Here is a 13,110-nt window from a genome sequence, read left to right as displayed (position 1 = left end):
TCATATCCTCCAGAGCAGGTGACAGTTCCAGAAAGGCCCCCAGTCATTACCAGGTGAGAGAGCTGGGCCTTCAGGGGGAGGTGAAACCTGGGTCAAGTCAAGGGACGCACGGCTGCCCATTGGCAGAGGCTGCCATGGACGCTGGACCCTATGGTTGGGTAAAAAGAAACCATAAATTTAAGCTCCAACTCCATGTGCTAAGGAATCTAACACTGACTTAATGTCTGTAAGTCGTCACTATTTTGAAACAGTGAAGTGAGCCTAAATATTCCAATGGCCCCATATCTGGAATTCAGACATTTAAAACTTAGCGTCGGTGCATTTCAATAAGGAGCAGAGAGCACATGATCCCTCCTCTCAAACCCTGGACTCTGGGACATTCTCAGCTTCCCAAGCCCATTTCTGCTTTGCCTAAATAAATCACAGGGAAGGCCATGGATGTTATGTATATCACGCATTTCATGTGTAATCAAGCTGCCTCTGAGTGGGCATCGTACAAAGGGCAACTGTGTACAGCTCTATTCTGCTCATCAACAGGGATTTATTTCCATGTGCCCCGGATAGCAGCACATTGACTGTGCTTTACAAAAAAGAACAGTTTCAAAGTTGAAAGCCCTTATAGTTCTGTATTTATTATGACCATTCATAAAAAAATTATTACCATTCCACATTAACTATTTCATTTCTATTAAAGTTTTAAACTGTGATTAATAGTTATCTTGATCAATGCTGATAATCAATTGCAGTGAATTAGCAGTTTAAAAAAGACATAGGTAAATGGAGAGCGAACCCGTGTTAGTGTTTAGAAGGAACCAATATGGTAGCTAGGACAATTTTCTTTAAATGAATATATAGATTTTTCTTCAATACAAAAATCCATGCAGAATATTTATAGAGCATGGCAAAGCAACAGAAAATTCATCTAGAAAATAAGCAGGCAGTGAAAGCAAAGGACATATTCGTTTTATGTAGTTCCAGAATTTGAAATGCACTGCTAAGGATAATTGTCAAAATGGATCGTTATAAACTGAGAGGAACTGGAAAAGGAAGCAATGATCACTAGAAGCTAAAATGGCTTCATTAAGAACAAATCAGGCCACAGTCACCTCCTTTCTGTCTTTGACAGATTTATACTCTGGGAGATCAAGAAATTGTTAGAGCTGTAATATAGCTGGATTTTGGCTAGGCATTTCAAAAAAACGTTTATGACGTGATTGTGCAATAAATGGGATTAAGACGTGGGTGACAGAAAAAAGTTACAGTTATGTTCAGTTGCTACTGAACATTATGCCCAGAAAGTTCTGAAATAATTAAAGAACATCTCCCTAGGCACTGAGTCCCAGAAAAAGGCCCCACCCTTGTAACTTACCAGCTATCCTTTATTAATTGCTTCAGTGAAGGTTTTAATGGCATGCAAATCGTATTTATGGATGACAAAGCACTAACAAAGGGAAATGCCAGGAGGAAATTTAATAAGAACGTACTAAACGCCCCACATTACATCTCTTTGTAGTGTATGATACCACCACTCTGCCAGACTGCTCTGAATAAAAGATGTCAGCTGACTGCTTCTACTAGAGCCCACAGATTGATTCTATGAAGGGAAATGGGCAAACGGAAGAAGAGCCTGGTTCTCTGGTGGCTTGGCCACCATAATTATCGGAAGATCAGGGTTAGCAGTGTGGCATCTTACTGGGAAGGACTGCTGAGCCCCAATTGATCTTACTGATTGATCGGTGGATCCATTCATCTACATACGACTTGTTGCTTAGCCAAGGGACTGGAGAAACACACACGTCTCATAAAATCTGCTTTGCCTGATTAAAATACCCACTGATGACCCACGGAGGGACAGGGTCCTTTTTTCTTACTTACATGGGCAAGATCCTCTGGCTGCCTCACTTTTCTTGTCAGTTTAAAACATCTGCCTATAAACAATGTTTTTTCTTAAAACGGCAAAAGAAAAATTGGGGGAGATATTTTTTTGAAAGTAGAATAACAAGTGAAACTCAAAAGTTACACTGCTGGTGTTTCTGGAACTGTGCTATGACACTTCTAGAAACCAATATGCATCAATACCGTAAGTCCTACAGAGTCCCTATAATTTGACATTTATGGGAATTTATCTTTGGGAAATCATCCCAAGGAACGAAGAGGCTACAAGTACAAAGGTGTTCTTTGTAGCCTTGTTTACATAAATGTCAACTCAAAATACCCAAAGAATGGTTAACCAAACTATGGTACATTTGCTGCACGGAATAGCGTACAATCAAAAATTATAAACATGAAAACTGTGCAACAAAGAAAAATCAACTTGTTATAATGTTAAAGTTAAAAAAAGAGAGAAGGCAACATTACTTCTGCACAGTGATTATGGATGCCATAGACAGGGTCTGGGTGTCAGATGCAAAGAATCTGACTCGTTGAGGTTTCAGGATTGTGGTCATTTTTCTCCTTTAACTGATAAGTTGGTTTTATTGCTATATTGTAGGACGGGGAAAAAAGAAATATTAAAAATAAAGTTGAAGAGTATTCTACAATGCCTTCATAACTGGGATGAAACTCATCTTGGTAGTCCAGATATTATGGACAGGTTATATTCCAAATATTTACTCCCATACTGATGAATATCTGGAACCCAAAAAGCATCTTCCACTGTTACACGGTGGAAAGGTTCTCAAAACAGCCCTGGAAAGCCCATTTCACCGCAACGAAGTTCACCAACAGTATGGACAAGATCTAACTACAATTTATAGTTTCATTTCTATTGAAAAGTCTGTCCGGTAGCCCAAGGCCACTGCTCATTTCACCTGTTTCAGAGACCCCTGAGATGCCTCCACTAGGGGTAGAGTCATAGGGGGAACAGCCGAGAGCTGTCTTAGATGTTGAGAACACTGGCAGATTCCCAGGGGTCAGTGGGGTCAGGGTTCTGCAGGTCGGAGCAGAACCCGTCCTTGGAAGCAGGAAGAACTGGGACATTGTGGGGAGCCCAGCAGGGCAGCAGCGTCAGAGGGAACCATGACAGCTGGGGCAGGACTGGGGTTCCCATAATGCCTCCAGTGGTGCATGGTGGCAGATGTAAATGTCCTGGCCATGTTGGTTGTGTCATGTGTCCACTCTTAGGGAGGGCTGGGGCACTGATGGGTGACAGAGACAGGAGCTGGTCTAGGGGAAGTGGTAGGAGGCCAGTGTTTGCACATTTAGAGCATTTGTAATTGGTATTCTGGAGTCAAAGATACCTATGTAACAGTTAGTTTTAAAAAAAAAAATAGAAAAGAAACCATATGCTATGTACTGAATTGTGTCTCCCCAAAATTCATATGCTGAAGCCCTAACCCCCAGTGTAACTATATTTGGATATATGGCTTTTAGGAGGTAATTAAAGTTGAATGAAGCCATAAAGGCGGGGTCCTAATCCAATAGGATTGGTGGCCTTATAAGAAGAAGAAGAAGAGATCTCCCCTCCCCATGCACACCTACCAAGGAAGACCATGTAAGGACACAGTGAGAAGGTGGCTGCAAGCCAGGAGGACGGCACTTACCAGGAATCAAATTAGCCAGCACCTTGAACTTGGACTTCTCAGCTTCCAGAACTGTGAGAAATACATTTCTACTTTTTATGTCATCCAGTCTGTGGTCTGTTGTTATGGCAGCCTGAGCTGACTAAGATACTACGGTTCATAGATTTACTTGAAATGTCATATGACTATTGTTATTTATCAATTATCTGGCTTGAAGGAAATGATCTCTACAGATTACCTATCAGTCAACCTTGATTTTGCTTCTAATAAGGTTGGGAGAGAGAAAAAGGTACAAAACATAGAGCTAGAAACTTTGAGGTAGGATCTTCTTCAAACATTGATTTATAATTAAATTATCTCTAGAAACAATAGCCTAAAAGAAAGGAAATTTTTCAGTGTTACCATTTATCAAGATGATATAGAGGTACAACAGAGGAACAGGATCTGTTTTAAAAGTTTTGCACAGTAATTATTCATGTATCAATGCAAAATATCCTTGAAGAAAGGAGACCACTGTAAAATATTTTTAAAAGAAAATAACAAAGGACTGGAGATTGCTTTAATCCCACGACCACTGCAGACACCTAGGCATTGCTAGGCAACAATTCCTCAGTAGCTCAGCTCAAAAAGAGAAAAGCTAAAAAAGGCTATTATAGACAGGGTCGAGAAAACCAAACGGACAGGGGCAGAAGGGAGTGACACAGTGGCAACAGGCAAAAGAGAGACAGAAGACAGCATATCTCGGTCACTAAATAAAGACATTCTAGTAAAGAAACTATTGTATAATACGAAGATGGAGAACTTAAATGATAAAGAAAAAAATAATTAAGCTTTTCAACAAGAATCACCCAGAAGGTTTCTGTTAACGGGAATCACAAACCTCAGCTGTTGTTCCTGAAACTGTGATAATACACTAGGTACATTTGAAATCTTTTCTGGAGAAGCTGAATATAAAAATTCAAAATATACTTATTACATTAGGCCTTAACTAGTTCTCAAATTTATTTATTTTTATTTATTTATTTTTGGCTGCATTGGGTCTTCGTTGCTGCGCGCAGGCTCTTCTCTAGTTGCGGCGAGCGGGGGCCACTCTTCGTTGCGGTGCGCGGGCTTCTCACTGCAGTGGCTTCTTTTGTTGCGGAGCATGGGCTTCAGTAGTTGTAGCACGTGAACTCAGTAGTTGTGGCGCACAGGCTCTAGAGCACAGGCTCAGTAGTTGTGGCGCACGGGCTTAGTTGCTCCGCGGCATGTGGGATCTTCCCGGACCAGGGCTCGAACCCGTTTCCCCTGCATTGGCAGGCGGATTCTTAACCACTGCACCACCAGGGAAGCCCCTTAAGTAGTTTTTAAGGTAAAAACTTGCGATGCCCAACTTGAGATGTCTTTGCACTATGCGGGGCAATAAGTAAATATTCTCTCTATTGAATATGTATTTACTTTTAACATACATTGGGTTAGTTAGGGAATTTCTATTCCTATGATTTACATAATCCGGCTAACTAATATATCATTAATTCAAATCCTTGTCTATACTGCTCATTATAATACCAGATTTCTTAACAGAATCTTTCATTATTCTCACGTAATCAAAAGCAGTTACTGTCTACCTGTGACAATGACCAAAGTGTGCCCCAAAAAAATGAACGGGCGTCCTCTGTGAACCTGGTCTAAAGCAACCCATGATGTTCTAGGCAGACACTGAACAATGACTTAAGAATGTATTAAAAATTAAAGGCCTTTTCTATAATGTAAATGCTTTTCTGGTACTATTTCATGATCACAAAAAAAGTACTCATTTTTGACCATCACAGCCTTACGAAGCCTGCCTCGGCTGCCCAATCTACTTAAAAACCTTCAGAGGGCATGAGTTCATGCACCTGATCATCCTGTCACCTAAATCTTATTCCCAGTTAATGAGGACATTTCCATCAGCCAGCACCCATCAGGCTACCCAGTCCTGCTCCCTCCCGGGGAACACAGTGGGAAGTGGTCCTGCATCACACGACAGGTAGAAGAGGAAGTGCTCTCTCTACCACCCCGCAGACAGGGATGCTGGGAAGCCGATGGAAGTCTGATACCCACAGTGCTGGCAAAGCTCCATGGGCCGTATCAGTTTGCAGCCAACCTAGAGTTCCAAACTTGGAAACGCCCTATTGCAAGAGGCCAATGCTTTTCTCCACCACACATGAGGTCGATGTCAATTAAAGAATTAGTCCAGGCCCACTTGATGTATCTTGATAGCCAAGACAAGCACTCCTGTCTGACATCACAAACAGTTCTGAAGGAGGGCTACTCAGGGACTCATCACTAGGAAGGGGGGGCCCTTCAAAGGGCATTAACTGTGGCCAGCTCAGCCTTCACTGTCCTCATGACCACAGTCAGGGCTGCATCAGGCCCTCAAGTAAACTTGGGCAGTTTGGGAAATTGTCAAGGTACTACAGTATTACTATAAACCCTTCAGATATCTTACCCTCACCTTTGTATCTTGAAACTTCATTCATTCAGCAGTTATTTTGGGGGGCTTCTTTCTTACAGAAACTGTTCTAGACGTTCAAGAACGAAATAGAGTCCCTGCCCTCATGGGTCCTGCCAAAATGTGAAATACCGGTCAGCCTCACCAGAAGAGTCCACACACAATGAAGGATGACCAACAGCCGTGTTCAAGCTGGTAATACTGCCAACCCAAGTTCACTAGAACACACACTGCACACATTGGAAGCAACTTTAGAGCTTGGAGAATATGTGCTCTCACAGTTCAGAAGACCACATTTGAACACTTTCCCCCCCCTCAGGTTTTTTATTTTATTTTTCTCAAGTCACAACTAATTGTCTTAATGATTTGATAAACTCCCTAAAGAATATTCAACATATGTATTATATGTCATACTTAATAACAGGATTTAAATAAAGGTAAAAAAATGATGGACAAAAACTGAACAAAACTCTGGTCATGGAAATTATATCAGCAAGAGGAAAATGGGAATAAGAGAACTAACTTTCCATTTCTCCATCAGACCTCTCCACTAGATTATTTCAACAGCCAAATGGCTTTTGCAATATAATCTCCGGCTCCATAAGGTATCCATCCAACTGCCCAGATTAAAATGTTTTCCACTCAACTTCCTAATTATTTTCCTAGATTTTTACTAGGATCTATGCTCTTCAGGTTAATTTTGCCTATGGTATCAGAACAATGAAATTTTACAGAACACCCCTACCACTGCACAGCCCTTTCTAATTCTGTGTTCAATCATGTCTCACTGGGAGCCTGAAATAGGCCATGGCAGGGATATTTACACCACAGAAATCAGTGAACGCTCCGAACCAGAGCGGTGTTCCTGTTTTTACTTTTCAAGAGAGCAGATCATTAAATGGTTCTTCCCTATTCAAAGCACCTCATCAATAAAATTACGTACCTTAAAAATTAGTCATAAGCTGAAAGATCATCAATTATTAGCCAAAAACATAAAATGAATTTTGCTTCAATCCACAAAAGCACAGTAGGTTCAGTAACTGAAACAATCTTTTAGAAAGATAAGTTTCTCACAAATTCTTAGATCTTATTATTACTGAGATACTCGGAAGGACCCAGAGCCTTCCTACCCATAGCCATCACAGGTAAGAGCAGAATGGACTTGACAAATCTGGGAAATAACATTTTGGTATTTGTTCCTTCAAATATTTTTTAACGCACAGTCCATACTTTTTTTAAAAGCGAAAAAAGGATCACACCACACATCCTGTTTTATAAACTGCTTTTAAATGTAAATATAGTGTGAACAATTTTCCATTTATCAAATAATCTCCCATATGCTTGTTACAGCCTGAAACTTTAAAATGACACATTAAAATACTTTTAAAACTGAAGGAAGATTATTCTCAAGGTATAAGAAATAACAGAATCGGTAAAAGGACAGTGGATGAAATGAACGTGAGTTGATGTTTCACCGTACTCCCTACCCCGCCCTTCCGACCCTCAACATCTCCCACACATCAGTTCTTTCAGGGAATAGCTCAGCCTCATTCAAATACGAGTAATCATGCTGTAGGAACACAGGCAAAAGACAGATAATAATACGCATCGTAAAAATAATTACCAGAAGTGGCTACATTACAAAAATTCAGGGGCCCTTGTTCAGGAATTATTAAGAATTTCAAGACAGTGATAGCAAAGTGTTAATCTAAGTGCAGGGTCCTATGTGAATGTACAGATCATGTGCCCATAAAGCTGGCCATGAAATTCAACAAAGGGAACAGACTAAGTGTTCAGAAAAAATAGTTCTCCATTGTTTCCAAAATACTCAAGATAAAATTGTCTGTCTAAAAAAAGAGGCTCAGAGACTAGGTAAGAATTGGTTATCATTAATCTAAGAGATTTTGAATGGACTGATAGAGCTGAAGAAGTGGAGTTTTTTTAAAAAAAATAATAGAATGAAAGCCATGTAACTGCAACAATTAAACAGAGAGTAAGCAGCTGAAAACACAAAGACACGTAGGAAAGCAAACTTAAAGAAATGACTCAAAACTGAATAGAAAGAAACAAAGATACATAAACGATTACAAGAACAAGATGCTAGATTTGGAAGACAAAGGATACAGAACATAACAACTACAGTTCTTGAAAAGTGAAGACTATCTGAAATATGCGCAAAGTAGTAAAAGATCTGATAATGGAAAACTTTCTGATATAAAGAGAGACTTGACACTACAGATATTATGGTACAGGAAGTCCCAGGAAAGTGACATGAAACAACCAGTGCTCAGAGAGGCAGGTAAAACTTTAACTCCAAAAAGAATGAAAGAACCCAATGCGCATGTCCGATGGAAAGAGCTAGTCGTGTGTAAGAGAGAAAAACATTAACCTGGCCTCAGCTTTCTGCTCCACAAATATCCAGTGCTAAAAAAAAGTGGACAGCAATGTCTGAAATTCCAGGGTCAAGAAAGTGTGACCCAAGAACTTGATACTCAGCCAAACTGTCTTTCACATATTAAGGCAAGAATCAGCCATTCTGAAGCAGTTAAGAATTCAGGGAACAGAGTACCCTTAAGGACTTCAATGTGACGATGAAATGCAGCCAAGCTAGAATGATTTACAAAATTTTTTAAAAACCTCAGGAATGGCAAAACTACAGCTAAAAGACTGTTGATAAGTACTGAATCCATCCAAAGGAGGGACTAAGTAAAAGAGCTATGGAAATTGTGACAGTAGGGCACAATACAAATGTTACAATCCTGTCCATTGTAAAATTCATAACTGATAAAAATTTGGAACTAGGGAGAGGAGAGGTAGCATAAGGTCAGTGCTAATATTTTACCTTTCAAAGAAAGAGTCAATATGTCTCCCCTTGCAACAAGTAGTTTATAAGAAATTGTTCTAATCTCAACATTTTTTTAATCATCTTTTCTTATAAATTTAGTTTCTTAAAGATACCTCTAATCTCCTTCTTGGCGAGGAAGTCAGCAACTCTCTCAGTCTTACTGAAATTTCTTTTTCTTTGTTTTAATTAAAGTCAATTTTACTTTATACCTTTATGTAAAACAACATGTATAAGATTCTATCCATTCTTCTAATTTTGCCTGTGACACATTCTAGATGGAATTCACAAAATGTCAAAAACGTCATTTCTAAATAGTGAAACGGGTGTTGTTTTTTTTTTCTATTTCTTCTTTGTACTTTTTTGTATTGTTTGACTTTTTTTATAATAAGAATGTATAACTCCCCCCGACCCCCCCGCCCAAGTTACTTTTTAATAGCAAAGAAAATCTTATCATTACTACCTAAAACATTCAGTTTATTGGTTTTGATCTTCTCCATTCCTGACAGCCGGGCAAAAATCTAAATTTAAGTCTATTCATTTCTTATTGTTCCTATTATCTCTGTTTCACAGGTGATAAAACTGAAACCCAGAGTAGTTAAGTAATCTGCTCAAGATCACCCAGCCTGAATGTGACCTTAGGTCCTCAGGCTTCACAGCAGGTGGGCTGACAGACTTCCTGGAGTTAATTTGGTTGACTCCAACTTTTTCATTCAGTAGGCATGTCTGTGCCTATAGCAGCAGGGAGAAGTTTCATCTACAATGAAATGGATATACTCATTTAGGTCTGCAGTTGTGGGAACTCACACAACCCTTTCAGAAAGCAAAGATACATTTTTGAATACAAAGATGTATTCAAGAGTCTTTAAAATGCTTATGTATTTTAACACAGTGATTCTATTTTCAGGAATCTAGCCTAAGAAAACAATCACAAGGAAAGAAAAAAGTATATAAATAAAAACACTAGGGACTTCCCTGGCAGTCCAGTGGTTAAGACTCCGTGCTTCCACTGCGGGGGCCACGGGTTCTATCCCTGGTCAGGGAACTAAGATCCCACATGCCACACAGCATGGCCAAAAAAAAAAAAAACCCACTAAAAAGTGGAGGATTATTTCTACTATCAAAAATTAGCAACACAATGTCTTAACAACAGAGGATTGGTACAATAAATCATAGTAGAACTACACACATGATCACTATGCAGACATTAAAATGCACATTACAAAGGAATACTAAGGGCTTCCCTGGTGGTGCAGTGGTTAAGAATCCGCCTGCCAATGCAGGGGACACGGGTTCAAGCCCTGGTCTGGGAAGATCCCACATGCCGCAGAGTAACTAAGCCCATGTGCCACAACTACTGAGCCTGCGCTCTAGAGCCCGCGAGCCACAACTACCGAGCCCGCGCGCCTAGAGCCCGTGCTCCACGACAAGAGAAGCCACCGCGATGAGAAGCCTGCGCACCATAATGAAAAGCAGCCCCCGCTCACCGCAACTAGAGAAAGCCCGCGCGCAGCAACAAAGACCCAATGCAGCCAAAAATAAATAAATAAATAAAATTTATTTTAAAAAACAAAGAAATGCAAATGAAGAAGTCTTTCCAGAAATTCATCTGAGAGTGAGGAACAGGTCAACAGAGGGAAAGGTTTGGGAAAGAAACTCTGCAGTTCACCTTTGTTTTTTAAAATGGTAAAGAATTGAGTCTGTTTACAAACTAGGAGGAGAAGCCAGGTGAAGAATCTGCCTCTTCTGGGTAGATGTCCATCTCTCACTTAGATGGCAACTTATTCCATTCCCAAGACAAACATAAACATGCCTACACTGAGTCCTTTACGAGGAACTCTGTGGTGTATTAACGCAGATTTTCATAGGAAGGTATCTCGTATCTTTTTTTTTTTTTTTTTACTGATTGGAAATTGAATGCAAACTAAGACCACTTGACTGTTACTGAAATGAAGAGCCCAGTTTGCTTTTTTTTTTTTTTTAAAGAAATTCACGTTCTTTTATTTATTTATTTCTGACTGTGTTGAGTCTTCGTTTCTGTGCGAGGGCTTTCTCTAGTTGTGGCAAGCGCGGGCCACTCTTCATCGCGGTGCGCGGGCCTCTCACTATCGCGGCCTCTCTTGTTGCGAAGCACAGGCTCCAGACGCGCAGGCTCAGTAATTGTGGCTCACGGGCCCAGTTGCTCCGTGGCATGTGGGATCTTCCCAGACCAGGGCTCGAACCCGTGTCCCCTGCATTGGCAGGCAGATTCTCAACCACTGCGCCACCAGGGAAGCCCAGGTATCTCGTATCTTAACTTTGGCTGTGAATTCCTTGAGGAAACCATGTCTCACACGTCCAGTTTTCAAATGGCCCACAGAACAGGTCCCTCAGTAAAGACTGGTTGATTAGCAAAAATTAATCACATCAAGCTGCCCAGCCGTCTGCTACTCAAACACCTGCTCCAGAGAGATCTTCAGCAACACCCTCAACCTGACGTTAACCTTGAACCACACCCACCCATCTCCACTGGCCAAGGTTCCAGTCAGAGGTAGGGTGGTGGCTGAGGACACAGACCAGTAGCCACCCGGGATTCAAATCATGGCTCAACCAATTACCAGCTGTGTGACTCTGGGCATGCTGCTTGACCTCTCTGTGCCTCCTTTCCCTCATATGTCATAGTATCTACTCCTCAATACTGTTTTGGGAAAACAAATTAACACTGTAATGTGCTTAGAAGCAAGCCTGACATATAGCCCCCACTCTGAAAGTGTTGGTTATTATTATTCAAGGAGGGAAAATGGCAATTGCACAGGAGACAAGACAGAGAGTTCAAGTGCGCCATAAAAGTGGGTCATTTTGCAGTGCTTTCTCTGAGAATTGTCTTTGCCAAAGTTAACAACACAATGCTTCTGCACAATGACTCACTAGCCCTCCCCACATCCCTCAGTTTCTGTCAGTTCTGTCAAAGGGTTATTTTATTCACTTTCAAGCCTTCCAAAAACATTTGGAATCTGCATAAAAGAAATACGAAATTCTAAGCTGCTACTCCAGTGTTTTCCTTGCAACTCTCACTAGAGTTCCTATCACAACACTTCATGTGCGTTTTAGAATTCCTTCATGTGTGCTAGACTCAGCTACATACCTCGAACTTTCTCAGGTGCTTCATGTCATCAACCTTTGAGAACATTCCAGATAAACACTAAAATATATATATATATATTTATATATACAAATACATATATTTAAAAATGTATATTCATCCCACTTTAACGGAGTAAGTCTCATTATTGATAATTTGCAAAATTACTGCAGAAAGTAAATTTGGTACTTTGGTTGACCAGTGTACTGCTGGTAAGCAAAAGTTGATAACATTTTGGTCAATTTCCTTCCCATCTCTACTCTATGTATTTTCAATATGTGAAGTAAACATTCTGGAGTTGGAAAGAAGATAGCCAGGTCTCCAGTGGAGTGCACGCATCCACAGGTGGTTGAGGTTGAGTCTTTCCCATCACCACACTCCAAGTTCATGGCTGTGGTGGATCCCTGGCTTCCGGTTCAGTAACTGCAAATAGGGTTGGCGCCATCTTTGTCAGAGCAAATGGGGGAGTGACCAGAGCAGCGTAGGGACTGGGGTCACAGACCCATTATTCTCTGTAGATGGGGGGGGGTCCCTTTCACTAGTCTCCCACCACATCACACCCCAATTCCTTGGTCAAAAAAGCAGATCTGCCAGGATGCAGCTAAACAACAACTAACTCTACTTCTTTTTCATTCACTAAAGGCACATGTAATGAATGGTCAATGGAGTCTTCTGATCACACCCAGGTGAGAAAGATCTGGCCAAGCGGAACAGCACCTGGATGCTTTCCTTAATACGCAGAGGCTCACTGTGGTTGGCCACCCCTGCACCCCAATCCCAGCCCCCATGACTGTGGGATTCTGGTTCCAGGCTTGCTGAAATCCTGAAAATAGCTCACAGGCCTGCATTCCATCCAGGGTTGCAAACCCCTTAGGGGTCCAAAGACTCCAGGTTGAGAGGCAAAATCCTAGAGTAAATGAAAATCAAAACCTGAGGAAATTTCACCCAGGTTGATAGATATCCTAAAATATGCAAAATTCCTTCTCAGGAATTTGCCTAAGTACCACCTGAAATGTAAGGCGAGCCCTGGAACAATTTGCCATTGACTTTTTATTTATGCCAACTGCCCATAAAAATTCCTCTCCTGATTTGCAAGGACAGAACTCTCAGGAACAAATGACCTAATTAAGCAGGAGATTTCCTGGCTTACAGC

At 40.9% G+C, this 13,110-nt stretch overlaps 1 protein-coding gene across 2 annotated transcripts in view; it reads right to left on the bottom strand.

Annotated features, from left to right (window-relative positions):
• FARP1 (FERM, ARH/RhoGEF and pleckstrin domain protein 1) overlaps nt 1-13,110 on the bottom strand; it is a 293,219-nt gene that overhangs the window by 251,707 nt on the left and 28,402 nt on the right. The window lies entirely within an intron of this gene.

Source organism: Eschrichtius robustus, chromosome 18 (assembly GCF_028021215.1).
Source record: "Eschrichtius robustus isolate mEscRob2 chromosome 18, mEscRob2.pri, whole genome shotgun sequence".
In the NCBI taxonomy this organism is placed as follows: domain Eukaryota; kingdom Metazoa; phylum Chordata; class Mammalia; order Artiodactyla; family Eschrichtiidae; genus Eschrichtius; species Eschrichtius robustus.
The sequence above is the reverse complement of the archived record's forward strand: the minus strand, read 5'-3'. Positions and strand labels throughout refer to the sequence as shown.